This window comes from Astatotilapia calliptera, chromosome 4 (genome assembly GCF_964374335.1).
Source record: "Astatotilapia calliptera chromosome 4, fAstCal68.1, whole genome shotgun sequence".
Lineage (NCBI taxonomy): Eukaryota > Metazoa > Chordata > Actinopteri > Cichliformes > Cichlidae > Astatotilapia > Astatotilapia calliptera.
In genome coordinates, this window is record NC_137425.1 from 23986811 (window position 1) to 24002219 (window position 15409).

The 15409-nt window shown below is 40.8% G+C and overlaps 1 protein-coding gene across 1 annotated transcript in view; it reads left to right on the top strand.

Annotated features, from left to right (window-relative positions):
* The first annotated feature begins 5728 nt into the window (after positions 1 to 5728).
* The window catches only part of pvalb6 (parvalbumin 6), a 53587-nt gene continuing 43906 nt past the window's right edge, over positions 5729 to 15409 (top strand). Inside the window, exon 1 of the mRNA XM_026165562.2 lies at positions 5729 to 6000. The gene's annotated coding sequence lies outside the window, so the exon portion shown is untranslated. The remainder of the gene's footprint in view (positions 6001 to 15409) is intronic.

Consider the following 15409-nt stretch of genomic DNA (forward strand, 5'->3'; position numbering starts at 1 on the left):
ATCTATCTATCTATCTATCTATCTATCTATCTATCTATCTATCTATCTATCTATCTATCTATCTATCTATCTATCTATCTATCTATCTATCTATCTATCTATCTATCTATAGTGAATATTGTGTTTTTTGAACTTAAGACAGCTGGCAGCTTAGACACATCCAAAAATGTTATAGGATGCTATTTTACACAAAGAGAAAAACGGAATGATCGGGCACAACTGCTCACATTAATAACAATGTGGTGTAATAAAAGTCTAAAAAAAACAAAAATTAAAAAAAAACTTCCTTTCATACTGTCTCTGGCTTTTTTATGGCACAGGTACAGTTTCATCCAATGCTAAAGCACTGTTAAGGTGTCACACTAAACAATACAAAAGTATGGCAAGACAGATCTGAAGTGCTTTGGTTCCTATATTTGCACGCCTGGTTTAATTTGACTACAGTTTAAGGAACTGTAGTGGTTAAAACTTAAAGTGGGAATGTGACTTCTCTAGCGAAATAATTTTACATGATTTACATGACTGAACCTAAAACAACAGGAAACTTATTTCCTTTTCAGCACCAGCAGTCAAACTGCTGTGCATCCTGTTTAGCCTTGCGGGCAAATGCACCGAAAAAGTAAAAGACAGATATCACATTAGGATTTACTTTTTGTGTGTGTGTGTGTGTGTGTGTGTGTGTGTGTGTGTGTGTGTGAATGTTTACTCTTTTGAAGTATTTTTAAATGTCACTGTTATTTGTCATGCTTTGTTCCCCTTACTTTAATAATGACATGCTACTTGAACTCCTGCCTTTTGTTGTGTTAAGAACAGCGAATTCATGATGTAGAATTTCATTTAATGATACAGCAACAAACTACTTCTTTTGCTAATTTTGGACAGGCAGGCAGCTGGATTTCCACAGACAAAGCAGCTTCATTGCTCAGTTGTGTTTCTCAACAGGAAAAACATTTACTTTGAACAATAAGTAGCTGTAACCCGAACTGTTAGATCAGCGCTCGCAGCATTTGTACACAAGCATGGACCAATCTGTTGTAATCTCTGAGGCAAAGTAATGTGAACTAATGGGATCAATACGAGAGTGTGTGAGACAGAGTGGGCTGTGCCAGAGCTGAAAAAGCAGAGAGTCAATTACTGAACTTATGAAAATTGGCATACGTGCCCAATAAGGATACATTAAAGTAATTACAAAGCAGTTCTGCTTAAAACTGAGCTGCGTCCTGCTGGAAGAGACACGTCTGAGCCACTTCCCAGTGCTTCGTGGTTTTTGTGTCTTCTTCTGTTCCCCCCCCCTTTTTTTTTAAATCAATTGGCATGCACAGAAAATAGACAAAAAACTAATATTGTAATTGAGCCGGACAGTTGCATTACTGCCTGATTACATCACTTGAAAACAAGAAAAATCAAAGCTTGAGATGACGTTTAAAACCTCAATATGACATATGCTTTTAATATTCAAAGATGAACACTGTTAAGTATTAAACTTAGAACATGAGTGTCAAACATTAGGCCCAGGGGCCAGAACCTGCTGGATGGCTTTGGAAAATGTTAAGAGGGGCATAAATCTTTGGACTTAACTGTATTTTTATGTTTTTTACAGCTTTTTCTGTTCCCCCATAGCCATTCATACTACATTAAAGTGGATAAGTAATGGATAAACAATTGAATGACTGAAAGGTTCCTGTTTTCTTTTCTGTCTACATTCGAAATTTAGGTAAAAATAAGAAAATTTTCATCAATCAACAAAAGCCTTCGGTTTTATAAATGTGGGGGAGTCTGGGCAGTGAGCTACCAGAGCTTTTTTTGTAATTTTGCACATTTATCATATAGAAAAATAGATGTGCTGTTGACCTTACACTTCTTTATTTTATGTTAGGAAAACTCAGCGATTAAATGTGTAGTTAAACGTCTTTACATGGATAAAAAGTGGAATTTCACTCAGCCTGCTTAAGACCAAAACAGTCTTTATGTGTCCCTCGATGTAAAATGAGTTTGACATCCCTGACTTAACAGAAGCAATGATAGCAGTGAATCTGTCAAATAACATTAAGAAAAGTCTAGATGTGTCAATGATTTTCTAGGCGTCTGAGCAGCAGTTCTGCCAGACCTCTTTCCCCCCTCCTCTTGCTTTTCCTTCTACTTATTATTTTCCCCCTACTTCTTCTTTGTGCTTCCTCTTCTACTTGCATGTTTTGATTGATTCGTTTTCAAGGTTTTCAATTTGTTTTACATCTATACAGTGGCATTTCAGCCAATCAAAACGTACCGTGAATTTTCATCTACTCAGTTTAGTCAATTGTGGCCTCAGAATCTTATATTTGTTTGTTTGTTAGATAGAATGGGGTTTTTTTTCATCGGTTTTATCAGTAAGTCTGGCTATTGTAAGTCTTTTTAAAAGCACTGGAAAAAAAAGGAGAAGAAAAAAAACCACCCAAGTGTTACACATGTCATATTATGGCCTCATCATGTCTGTGATGCCAGCGCCTTATGATAGAAGCACAGTATTTGGCCCTGGGCCTAGAATTGCACTGCAGACAATGTGTAGAAAGCAATGTCTCCACAGTCACTCTGTGTCTGTAGGAAAACTTCTCTGAGGATATCCAGCTCCGGGATCAGAATATCCAGGTTGGAAAGTCCTATGAGAACCAGTGTTGCAATGTATATGTATTTATATAAGTATTCATTAATATCAACAAACCTAATATTTTAAATGCTATCTGCATAGACAGTATCTTGGGGTCTTGTTCATGAGTGCGGGGAGAGTGAGCAGGAGATCAACAAACGGATTGGTGCAGCGGCTGCAGTGATGCGAACGCTGTACAGGTCCGTCTTGGTATAGAAAGACCTGAGTTTAAAAGCGAAGCTCTCAATTTACTGATCGATCTACATCCCTACCCTCACCTATGGTGACGAGCTTTAGGTAGTGACCAAAAGAACAAGATCACGGGAACAAGCGTTGGAAAAAAGGGTGGCTGGCCTCTCCATTAGAGATAGAGTGAGGAGTTCAGCCATTGAGGGGCTGAGAGTAGGTGGTTTAGGCATCTGACAAGGTAACTCCTGGGGACCTCCTGGGTGAAGTGCTCCAGGTATGACCCACTGGGAGGAGACCACAGGGCAGACCCAGGACATGCTGGAAAGACTATAGCTCTCAGGTGGCTAGGAAACACCTTTACAGGAGGTAACTAGGGAGAGGGAGGTCTGGGCTTCTCTGCTTAGGCTGCTGCCCTGAAATAAGCTGAAGAAAATGAATGTATGGATCTGCATAGAGTCTATGCCTGCATGTAGTATTATTACTTCCTCTTTTATTACTAGTTGTGGCTTTTGTGCAATGGGAGTCTTTCTTTGGATATTCAGTCTACACTTATGGAGAAAACACCCTGTTGGGTGAAAACATTGCAGACATAACCTATGATATAGCTTTACACGAATGAAAGCATGTGGAAACAGCTGTGCACAGAGACTGCAGCCAAAGCTGATTTTAGCAGTCTTTTATGAAAATAGACACCATCAGTACACTAAATAGCTGAGTACAGCTTTTTTTTTTTGAAAGGGAGAAAAGAAATCCTAGGATTAAACTGTGCATTGGCAAGCATCCACTCTGCTGAAGTGTCCTTGAGCAAATGAATTCTCACCTTGACAAAAATGAATGCCAGCCAGCTTAAGAGTACTGTGGGCTGACCCAGACCTCTGACACTGAACACAAATAGACAATTGCATGAAATCTATATCTGACAAAGCATCTGCATGAAGCGATGTCTCTCCTTTAGAAGCCAGTGAGAAAGGACCCCAAAGAGATGTGAGAAAAGATACAAAAGCGACCACAAACAGTTTTTTTATATGCTAGTTTAGGATTTTTTTCATTTTCACTTTTACATTCAGTAACCTGCTGATCAACAACAGGTGGAAAATCAGGGTTTCTTTTTAAATCCATGAAGAGGAGCAGACTGCATCACCTACATAACCAATGTAGTTCTGCTAACTTTCCAGCAAGAGTGCAGCAAGCTAGCATTTAGCATCACGCTGGCTCTCTCGCATCTGCTCAGCGGTTAGAATTGCTGCATTTACCATAAGTGGGTCCTGGGTTCAAACCAGGGTACGGCTCTTTTGTGAGGAGGTACACTTCTCCCCATGCTTGCAGAGATTTTTCTTGGAGCTCTGTTTTCCCCTGACGTGAAACGTTTGCTAGGTTAATACTGTCTATGAGTGGCTGTGGCTTAGGAGCTACAACCTGTCAACCTCTCTGTTTCTTACTTTGGCTCCTGAAGTCAGCATGTTGAAGTATCCTCGAGTTGCCCCTGGTGCATCCATCAGAGTGTTAACGTGTATGTAAGTGTTAGATAAAAATACCAGTCTATTTGACTATGTCAGTATAGGAAAATCTTGCAAAAGAGACGCTTAGTTTCACTTCCTGGTCAAATAAACACCTAAAAATATCAAACTACAGTTGGATTACCAAGAGGATAGTCTATCCCAGTGGCCATGGGTGTCTATAGGAGTTGACTCGCTTTTTTAAGCAGGCCTAAAGTGGTGATTAGAGGAATTGCAGTTTTCAGTCATGAGACTCAAACATCATTTTAATCCAAACATGATGTTTTACTAAAAAAACCCAGATAGCTTTATTGTGTTAATTTATTTGAACAGTATCAGAAAACCAAATTTGAAAATAAAAGTGTAAAAACAGCAGTGCTACATGGGACTCAGACTCCTGGAAGCCCCATGGTTTCTCAAAATATGCTCCTGTGTTCGGTGGCATGGTGTTTCATACGTGCAATCAGGCAACCCCCCTATGAGCAAGCACTGGGTGACAGTGGGAAGGAGAAAGTCCCTTTAAACAGGAAGAAACCTCCAGCAGAACCAGGCTCCAGGGGGCAGCCATCCATCATGACTGGCTGGGGGTCGGAGGAAAGAGAAGAGAGCATAGACAGGCAGTCTATCCATAGCTGTAATGCGGTTTGCTCACATTAAAACTTTTTGTACAGTATGTTACAATCCACATGTGAACCATTACTCTCCTTAAAGTTCCTGAAAGGTATATGTATGCTCACCTCCCAGATTCCGTTTTTGTCACCAGCCTCTCACAAAGATCTTTCGCTTTATTTTCCCCCCAGTTTTTCCATCCGCCGGTAAGTTATTGCTCCAAAGTTAATCGCAGTATCCGTACTGCAACACATCAACACAAGATTGGATTACCGTAAGATTTAATGGATGGAAGGACATTTTCTGCACTCTGAAATTGATTGTCTCCAGGGACCGCATGCATGTGATGGCTTGACATAAGTTGTTCTTGTATTATTTGACGCTGTTAAAGGTTACATAACGGTGCCCTGAAATCCCACACTTCCACTTCTCTTCCTTCAAATCATAGCTGATCACACCTATTTCCTGTCAGGTGTTTTTGTCCTCTGGCTCCCTTTTAGACTTTTGGTTCTGCTGCCCTGTCTGCATTTTCTACCTCTAATCTGTCATTTCCGTCCTCCTCGGATACTTGGCTTTAGGTCATCTTTCGCATGCATCTCACTCTTTTATCCTCCCTCCTCCATCATTTCTCATCAATAAACCTCTTTTTCTCTTTGTTCCCTTCCCTCCTCTCTCCTCTCTCCAACTTTCCCTTCATCCGCTGCAATCCCTCCTCCTCTCAAACATCACACAATCCCCTCCTATCCCAATCCAGTGCACCCTAACTCTCTCCCTCCCTCTCCCTTTATCTCTCCCTCCCTCTCTCTTTCTCCCCTTCATCTCACCTCCAGCTAGCTAGGAGAATCCTGCTCCTCCTCCACTTGGATCGCTTCAGCCCGCCCCTCTAGTCCACTTTTTCCCTTCTCTCACTCTCTCTCTTTATACCTCTCACTCCCTCTCCTGTCTTATCTCTCTTTCTCTCTCTTCCTCTCTGTCTGTCCTCCACTTCTTTTTTATCTGCCAGAAGCTCACAGAGGCTCGCTGCTCTATCTTCAACCACTGAAGATTCAGAAGCACTCCGGACGGAAGATCCTGTCACAGAAGGTAAGTGTCTACGCTTGTGTGTTTGTGTGTGTGTGAGTCTTTAGGCATTCACCCTACCCGCATCACCACCTTCCTCGGGATGCAGATGGGATGGTGAGAAGAAAGAAGGGTAAGAAAAAGATGGAGTGACAGATAGAAAAAATGTTGTGGAAAAAGCAAGTTGTGCAATAAATGGGAAAGTGGACAGGATAATTAAAAATATTTGGAAGAGGCAAACAGCTGTGGATGATGGTGAAGGTAATGGTGAAAGAGGGGGGATATTTCAATGCAGCAGTCACATCCAACTGCACCATCCAAAAAAAGATGAAAAGAGTCAGAGAGAGTTCAAGAAGAGGGAAAGAGTGATGCTGCAATATTAAAAACAACCAAAATAACCATAACATTAAAAATGAAACACAAAGAGAAAATGAGAGAAATATTTGAGCTTGTGGAGGAAAAAAAAAAGAGAACGGGATGCTGTAGCAGCTGCATGCCTACAACACAGAGGTGCCTGCCTCCTCCTCTCCCGTAAAAATCCCATTCACAAACAGGACCTGAAAACAGGCGATGGTGATTGGTTCCCTGAGCGCTGTGTATGTGTGCTTTATTGTGTGTATGTGTGTGAGCATAGGATCGAAGGAAAGGAAGATATGGAGCAAGAGTGAGTGTGAGCAGTGGAGAAAACACAGTGCATCCCCATGCGTGTGATGATTTGGAGTGAATGAATGTGCAGGGCGTGTGTGTGTGTCTGTTCTTGTACATTAACTGCACTGCCATAGTACATACTACACAATGCTGCAGAGGCATTGAGACAAACAGTGACACTGCATTATATATCTGTGGAAGCACTTTCTCACTGACACCACAGCCTCACAATGACAGACAGATGTGGTCACAGACTTGGGGTGGCAGTAATTTGCAACCAGACTTGAACTCTTCCTCTCTCCTTGCGTCATTCACATTGCCATTCCAGATTGTCATCCCTCTCCCCACCACTGTCACAATCTTCTCTGCCGCTGCCAACCCTTCGAGATTAACAGCTGTCCAAACACCAACGCTCTCATGACTCCCCAGTTCTGGCCAATTAGAGAGCGACATTTGTTTGCGGAGAGGGGGAGAGTCGGTTGCACTTCAAGTGGAAGGGGGTGATCAAAAATGGTTAAAAAAATGGATGGAGAAAACTTCAGATGCCTTCTTAGTGTAGGAGTGATAAGTTGGACTGAAAAGGGAGGCGTACAGATAACGATAGGATCCCGTAGAGGCCAAGAGTCAAAGACAGAGGATCACCAAAGCAATTAAAATATATCTTCTGGTAACCATTTAAAGCCTGTGCAAAATTTGGGCTAAAGCGACAAGAAGATTTAATATCTATAATTCTGCAGTACTGATATGTTATTCTTGGACTTTATAATAAATTCTGTGTTCTGCCAAATACATAGAAAAAGGCAGATCACGAGCTTTGGGGCATGTAAGCCAAGCATGTCTAACATATTCACCAGTCCATCCATTATAAAGTTGGACGAAAGATATAAAACAGTATTGTCTTTTCACTGGTAGTTAGCTTTTTACCTTAAATTATAACTTTGCAGCTTGACTGAGACACTTACAAATTATCAAAGAGATATATAAATGTTTGTCATCTGCATATGATTTGGCATTATATAAATAAAACTGAATTGCGCTAAATGATTTATGACCACTTCCCTATTAGATGTAAAAGTCAGATGTGATGCATGGTAGAATATATTTTTGTGATTTCATGGCAGCCCTGCATAGAGCCCTGTGGAATGTAAAATACCTACATATATAATTATGTCAGTTTTCGTCTTTAGGCTCGAGATATGAAACAAACCAAGACAAATTATAGGGACATACAATTTTGTGTCATCTGCATATACAAAAAGTGCATATGCAGACAAAAGAGAAGAGAAAATAGGGCCCAGATCAGACCCTGATGTGTACCACAGGTAATTTCTCTAGATGAGGAATTGGCCCTCCAAAAAACCCCATTTTAGAGTGACATTAACCTATAAAAACATTCTTTTTGCTCCAATATTTCAATAAAAAGGATAATATGAAAATACAGCCCTCTGTATCTGCCTCTTGCTCTCTCTCCATTCCTAAAACTCACACATCACACAACCCCATTAAACTTTGTCACCACTTCCCTATTAGCTATAAAAGTCAGACTCAGTGCATGGTAACATATCTTCTTGGGATTTCATGAGAGTTCAATGAATTAAAAAGCACAGGGCCCTGCGGAGTGTGAAATACCCAGGTGGGAAATAATGCTCTGTGGGAGGGATGCATGAGACGGGGTTGCAGGGTGTGTGTTAGAGAGAGAGAAACAGCTTCAAAAAGAGGGAGTGAATGTTTTTCTTATGTCACCGTGTTTGACAGGACAAGAAGATAAAAAGAGGGTGACAGGGGAAAGAAAAATAAAGATTGGTGTGTGGATCATTATATGTCTGTGTGTGTATGTGCGTGTGAAGCTACAGCAATGATGTGCATGCGCATTTAAGGACACGTCTTGAAAACTGCGGCACAGTATATCTAGTATATCTGTAATGCAATTTTGTCCGATTCCACGTTTCTTCAACTGCTGCCATTGCAATATTGTCTCTGTTTTAGGTACTAGTTTGAGGTACAAACTTGTTTATGTTTAGGTGCTAAAAACTTATTCTAAGGTTGTGAAAAGATTGTGATCTGTAACAAAAAATGCTCCTTCACAGCAGTAACCCTGACGAAACACGAGCTGGGATCGACAGTCCCATCTCGCTAATGCCATGCGTTAAGCTCCGCTGCTTAAGGACACCTTGTGCTAAATGAGCCAAGCCAACAGCTTTGATAAAACACCATTAATTGTTGCCCCAGGAATAAGAACAGGCTGATTTAGGGAGGCACAGGGAACCAGTGTAGAAATTCCAAACCTTCAGTAGCAGATGCGCAGCAGTTGCGCTGATGCGTCACATTAACAGTATGACTGGGACATGAACGAGTGCAGTTATGTGTATATTGACAATGTGTGAACGAGGTGCTACCTGTTTAACAGTGACAGTTTGTTTTAGAAGACTGTGCTCAATTGTGTGGTAGAGTTACACACAGGATATATGAATGATGCCATTACTATATTAGCAAGAATATGGATGCTGATGTGCTGTCTAAATCGGCTTTGAAGTCTTAAAATATTATTAGATATGATGTTACGCTACTGACTTTTTAAACAGGAAATTGACAGGAAATTGAGGGACAGGAAATTGAGGGTGTGGTCAAAATGAGTAGGATTCATCCTGTGGTGGCTATAAAACTCTGTAATACATTTCATGGTAATCTATCCAATACTTTTCTATCATCTTTTACAGCCTCGGGTAAAGTGGTGGACTGATACACAGACAAACTGACATTAACATCCTTAGCGTACAAACAGACAAAGAAGCAGGAAACACATGACTGACATCAAAGTGCTCTTTGGTTTACAACAACTTTATTTTGTCAAGTGAATCCAAGTGAAACCATGCATAATAATAATAAAAAAAACCCTACTGCCTACTTATGGCTGCTGATGATTGTGTTCAGGGTTTTATTTTTTCCTGCATATTGCTGAGGATGTGCTTTGGCCTACAATGCAAATCACAGTTTGCCTATCTTTTGTGCTCTGCTGCCCATTGTTGCTTCGCACATGTTGTGGAGACATGACTGTTAATGTGAGCAGGGAGGATGGAAGCCCATTGGCAGAGGGCTGAGTAGGGAAGGATAGTGGAGTAGCTGTTTCTGGAAGCGTGTGATAGCACATAAGAGAACATCATGAAATCAATAGTCAGAATGTGAGCAGTATATTGACGTTTCTTCTAGACATTTCTTTATTTATTATTTTTTATTGTTATTTTAAGCATCACTATCATCATTGTTCCTTATTTTTGGTGCTTTACTTCCTGAATATCTGTAAATCCGAACATTCTTCCACTGATCCTCCACATTCTTTCACTTCCTGTGATCCGCAGTATCTCGAGGATGAGACCTGACTACTGACCATATGGTTACCCCGTCACCATGGTTTCTTAAGAGGTTGTCTGGATAATTAAAACACTATTCCAAGGAACGGAACAGAGGTCACGCAGAGAGAATTTGCATTTGAGCTGATTTCACGAAAAGCACAATTAACCCCCTGTTCAGAGGGCCCTCGTTGAACGGCGTTAATTAAAACACAGATTTTAATAAAGATGACTGAAGAAGAGGGAGTCACGTGGTTTTGCTGAAGAGATGGAAAAAAGGTCAACCGGGGTTCGGCATTTAGGAACAATTGATGTCCATTTTTTAAATTCTCACCCCTATCCAGTGTGTAATGCACACGGATACACAGAAACAGGGCCTGTAACGCTGGGCCAGTCATAGGTGACACAAAGACCCCCCATATACCCCAATGCACCCACAAACTAAGCAGTTGCATTTACACAGCACAGAGACACATTAACAAATGACCCTGTTATCATAATTGACCCGACAGAAGGCTGTGATAGGCGGAGCAGCTCGCTATACACTGGTGGGTTTTCTTTGCCAAGGTCAAGGACAGATGTTGTTTGTGGCGGTTGCGTTGGGAGAGAGCTTGATGGTTTCAATGATACGCAGGCTGATAATTAAAAGAAAACGTGCCCAATGCTGCCTGTTTACAGCTTATTATTGGGTGTGCTGGCCTGCAGACACACGTGTGTAGACGCTGCCGCGTGCGTATATGTGTGGCACTGTGACTGTGTGTGGACTGCACTGGTGCTGGAACAGAGCCACCTCCTAACAAAGACTTATGAGGCTGGAATGAACAGCTTGTATCGAAGCATCAGATGTTGCGGTTTGGCTAATATTTGAATAAGTGATGGGATTGTGGCAGTGCGCAGTTTACTGCCAGACAGTGCTCAGCTGCACACTGTGTGATTGTGTCAAGGTGTCACATGCTACCAGAGTGAACAGCATGGTGCAACAAGCGGCAAATTGCCCAGCAATACTGGAAACTTGCATTACTTTTAATGGTCCTGGCGTATATAGGGCCTCTTCCTCTTTGTTCTATCAGTGTAGCTCATCATGTAGCTTTTCTCCATCCAAAGTAATGTCACTAAATCCACATAAAGTCACTATTTCTCCAAAGGCAAAGAAGGCTTTCCTTAAGGGAGCTCCAAAGGTAATTTGAGCAATTAAAAGGGTCGATGTGGACTTGTAAGGTCAGTCGGTGAGAGAAACTTGACTATTTTTAGTGGGGTCACGAAGTCTGTGCTAACTTTAGACCATCACAGAGGTCAGTCCAGAGAAACAGTAGTCAGCCCACTTTCAATTAGAGTACCCATGACCTCTTAAATGAGATCATTAACAACCTGTTGGTCAGATGGGAGAAGGAGTGAGCAAAAATTGGATTGAGAGTTTTCTTATTATTTTAGTTGGGTCTTTTTTAAGAAAAGGAACATTAATAGGATGATGATGTGACCTATTTTGTCAAAGTCACTTAAAGCCTCCATCTATGGGGAGCCAAATCTTATCTCACACACACACACACACACACACACACACACATATATATATATATGAATATATATATATGAATGCCGTGAGTCCTCAGGTTAAACATTCACCGTTCAACAAATGCACAGCAATTATTCAAATACAGCTTTGTAATTGGTTTAAATTTCAGGCACGTTCTGGCTGGTTTCACAATAATAAGGCTGAAATGAAACGAAAATGCTACTTTGGATTCAACGAATAGTTTGGAAATTACAGCTAAGTTATGATGAGGACTCGACATAAGCAGCAATGTGGAACTTTCGCTTCTTTGCTATTATTACACATCCTTCTATAAAAAGTAATTTTAGTAACTGGCTTTCTTATTTCTTCAAGAAAAGCAAAATTTAGCAGATCAACATCACATTGATTAAACAACAACAGCACCAACAGCATAAACACAATGAAAGCTGATCTCAAATACTCTCTAATGTGGAGAAAAAGTAGTTAAACGGAGGGATGGTTTTGCCACAAAGTAGTTGTGGCCTTGTAAAGGCCTGTTTATTTAGAACAATATCCATCAATCCCCATTTAATGTTAACATATACCAGGCCACATCTGGCCCCTTAGGAATAAAGCCAAGGATGCTGATGGTGCGTAAGTTTCCATTTATCACTTCTTCCTCTTACCTTCCTCCCCTTTCATCTGACCTTCATTTCCAATTCCCTGACGCTACATTCTGTTTAATCCAAAACCCTTATCCAATCATCCACCCTCTCTCTTCCCTGCTACCATCTCTGTGTTATCACCTGCTTTCCTGCTGGTTTATACTGAAATATAACTGTCGATGAGCCTGGTTGGCACCCAAGATAAATTTGACAAGAAGATGACAAATCTGCATTTTACCATTAGATCTCTTCTTCTGTACTGGTATTGTGTTTCTCATGCACTCAGAGACTGGACTGAATGATCCTTCAGATTGAACAGAGAGCATCATTTATCAACAAGGTCACTTAACACAAAAGTGTAACCCCCCCCCCCCCCTTTAGTCCCACAGGCTTTTAGTGCCATACTAGGAGAATATAGATCCACCTGGAGTTTATTGCATTGTCAGGTAAAGAGATTGAGACATTTTTATTTCATATGTAATAGAGTTCTGCTCAAGTTCATTGCTGTAGTTTTGTCAAAACCATTCGTGTATCGAGAGGTTCACATTTAACCGCAGAGGCTTAGTGTGGCTAAATGTGACGCTAATATTCATGAATATGTTCATAGAAATGTTCTTACATTCCTCTCTGAAGTAAGTGCACTGAAGTGATGAAATGTGTACACTTACCAGTGCTGTTCTTGGCCTTCATGTGCATACATCTAAATTGGTATCTGAAATCTGCCTTCAACCAGGACCCCATTTCTCTTACTGACCTTGAGGTTGAGGTTGTCAGCAAAGCAGTAAGCCTGGCTGTTCAAAAAAACCCCAGCAATAACCAGCATTGTGAAAATTGTGCCTCCTCTGAGAGATGCAAAAAACCCAACACATCTGGCATCAAATTTCATGTGAAAAGAAAACAAGTTTAAGGAAAAGAAGGAAGCAGGCGGAGGAAAAAGAGCACCTGATGTGTCAGGAAATGGCAATTATGAGGTTATGAGGAAACAGTTTGAAAGTTTGAAAACCAACTCATGTTTATTTTTGTCTTCCTATTGGTCACATCTAGTAGTGAAAGTGCTGCCTAGTAGAATATGTCATGTTAAATTTTACATGTAATCTAATTCTTTATTGATAGTGAACCATAGGACTAACGGTTGGCCTTGTTTTGTTTTAAAGCATTAAGAATGACCCACAAAAATCTATTAATATAGTTTAGTTTAAGGGTGTGGATTTACGCTTGGCCTTTGTCATTTGTGTGTACGCATGACCCGAGGGTCTCTATATCTGTTTGCAGAGTGCAAACAAATGCAGGAGTTTAATCCTGGATTTGTGTGTGAATTGGTCATATGCAATATTTAAGCACAGGTTAGTCAATGAGGTCGTATGACACTGTTAAGTCGTCTGTTAACATGGGGCGTAATATTATTAACCCAAACCAGCAATTAAAATGAAAGCTGGCTCAGTAGTTTGGGTGTATAAAGAGCAAATGAAAGCTAAATTCAAATAAAACTGAAAAAAAGTAAAAAAAAAATGGAACAAAGAACAAAGCACAAAGCTCTCAAATGGGATATGAACCGCTGTGTTTTGGCTGACAAACATGAATCTTTGTGCATTCCTCTTAATGCCAGTGACTTCTGACAAAATGCTGGTGAGTGTGCTGAGTACACGTTGTCACATCCTGCACGTTGACTTTGATGTGTAAAATTGGTGGAGCCCCCTTCTACAAAGTAAAATTTCATTATAGTTAATTAATTGCCTTTGCCAAGCCCTGTTCTACTTTGTGTGATACCTAACTAAAACACCATTTGGCTTTATACGATTCATTTGAAACAGACCTGCCTTTTAATTAAAGACAAATATATTTCTAGGCTTTAAATACAGCAGTGTTTTCCCAGCAGGATTAACAAAGCCCCAAAACAGACAAAAACTCTCTCTGACAGCGTTCATGCCATAATGCACTTGTTCCTGAAACCCATTCACTTCCCTGTCATATTCAATCTGGCGACACAAGCCTGAGGCCTGTGGTATTATCAGAAAGAGGCACTAGGTTGAAGAGAAACAATGGTTTTGTCATATTTAACCAAGGACTGGACTCAAAAGGCAGGACTTGGAAACCGACTGCAGTTTCACCGGTTTTATTGCAATGATAAAAAGTGTAATTTATGGGCAGGTAAGTGATACTGGCAAGTGGAGGTTTCTCTAAAGGCAAAGGATAGGAGGCTCTGCCAGAGAGGAGGGGAGTGATTAGTGATGGCCAAGGTGAGTCAGAGATGATCTTGCAGATTTTGCAATTAAACTCTAAGACCTTTTTAGTTTCTTGAGCAGCTGATTCAGAGTGGGAAGCTGGCAGATGGATAGGTTTTCAGGAGGGTGGAGAGCGGGCAGGCAGGTAAGTGTAACTCGTCACAGGTGGAGTGGATGGCAGGGAAGCTCAGGTGAGTGGAACTGGATGTGTGAAACAATGTTCTTAATGAGACAGGAATCAAAGGAGCTGAACAATGGTTCAGTATTTCTGACTTAAACAAAAGAAAAAAACCTGAGAGAGTAGAGGTGACCGGATCGATTTAGCTCTCAACAGTATCACTACCGATGCTGGTATTGGCATCGCATTTATACTTGTGCCAAAGCACTGATTTAAATTCTAGGTCTCCAAAAAACCCAGATTCAAAAAGTAGTAAAAAGCTAAAAGGTGTGTTTTGTTCTGTTAACTAATTATTGTGGAAAGTAAAACGTGTTCAGAATTTGCAAATTAATGATGATTCGTCTCATAAATTATGACACACTGCTCTCCACTATAAAAAAATGGCTTTATAGGTTAAAAGTATCTTTATTTGTATTAACAATCTTGGCCCTGCATTTACTTGGTATCTGATCGATTCCAGAATTTGCAGTATTGCGCAGCCCTAGAGAGGAGGCAAGTGCCCAAAAATGAAGGCTCCGCCCACAACCAGGTCTAACAAGGAGGGGTGATCCACAGCTCCACCTGAAAGTGGGGATAGAGAGTCTGGAGAGAGAGAGAGAGTGGAAAAAGGAGAAACTTTTATCTGACTTTTACCAGCTGCAGGGGAAGTTGGGGCTGAGGATGCTTTTTGCTTTCTATTTCAAGCGTGTGTATGGGCATTACATACATTCATAATGCACTTTGTAGTGCACGCTAACGCATGCATAGAACTGTGTAAAACTGGGTGTGTGCGTGTTTATTGATTTCCCTCCCTGCGGGTAGAACTCAGTTTCACTCTCTGTCTCTTGTCGCTTTATAAATGAATGCACATTTGCTTCAGTATATGGGAACACGCGTATTCT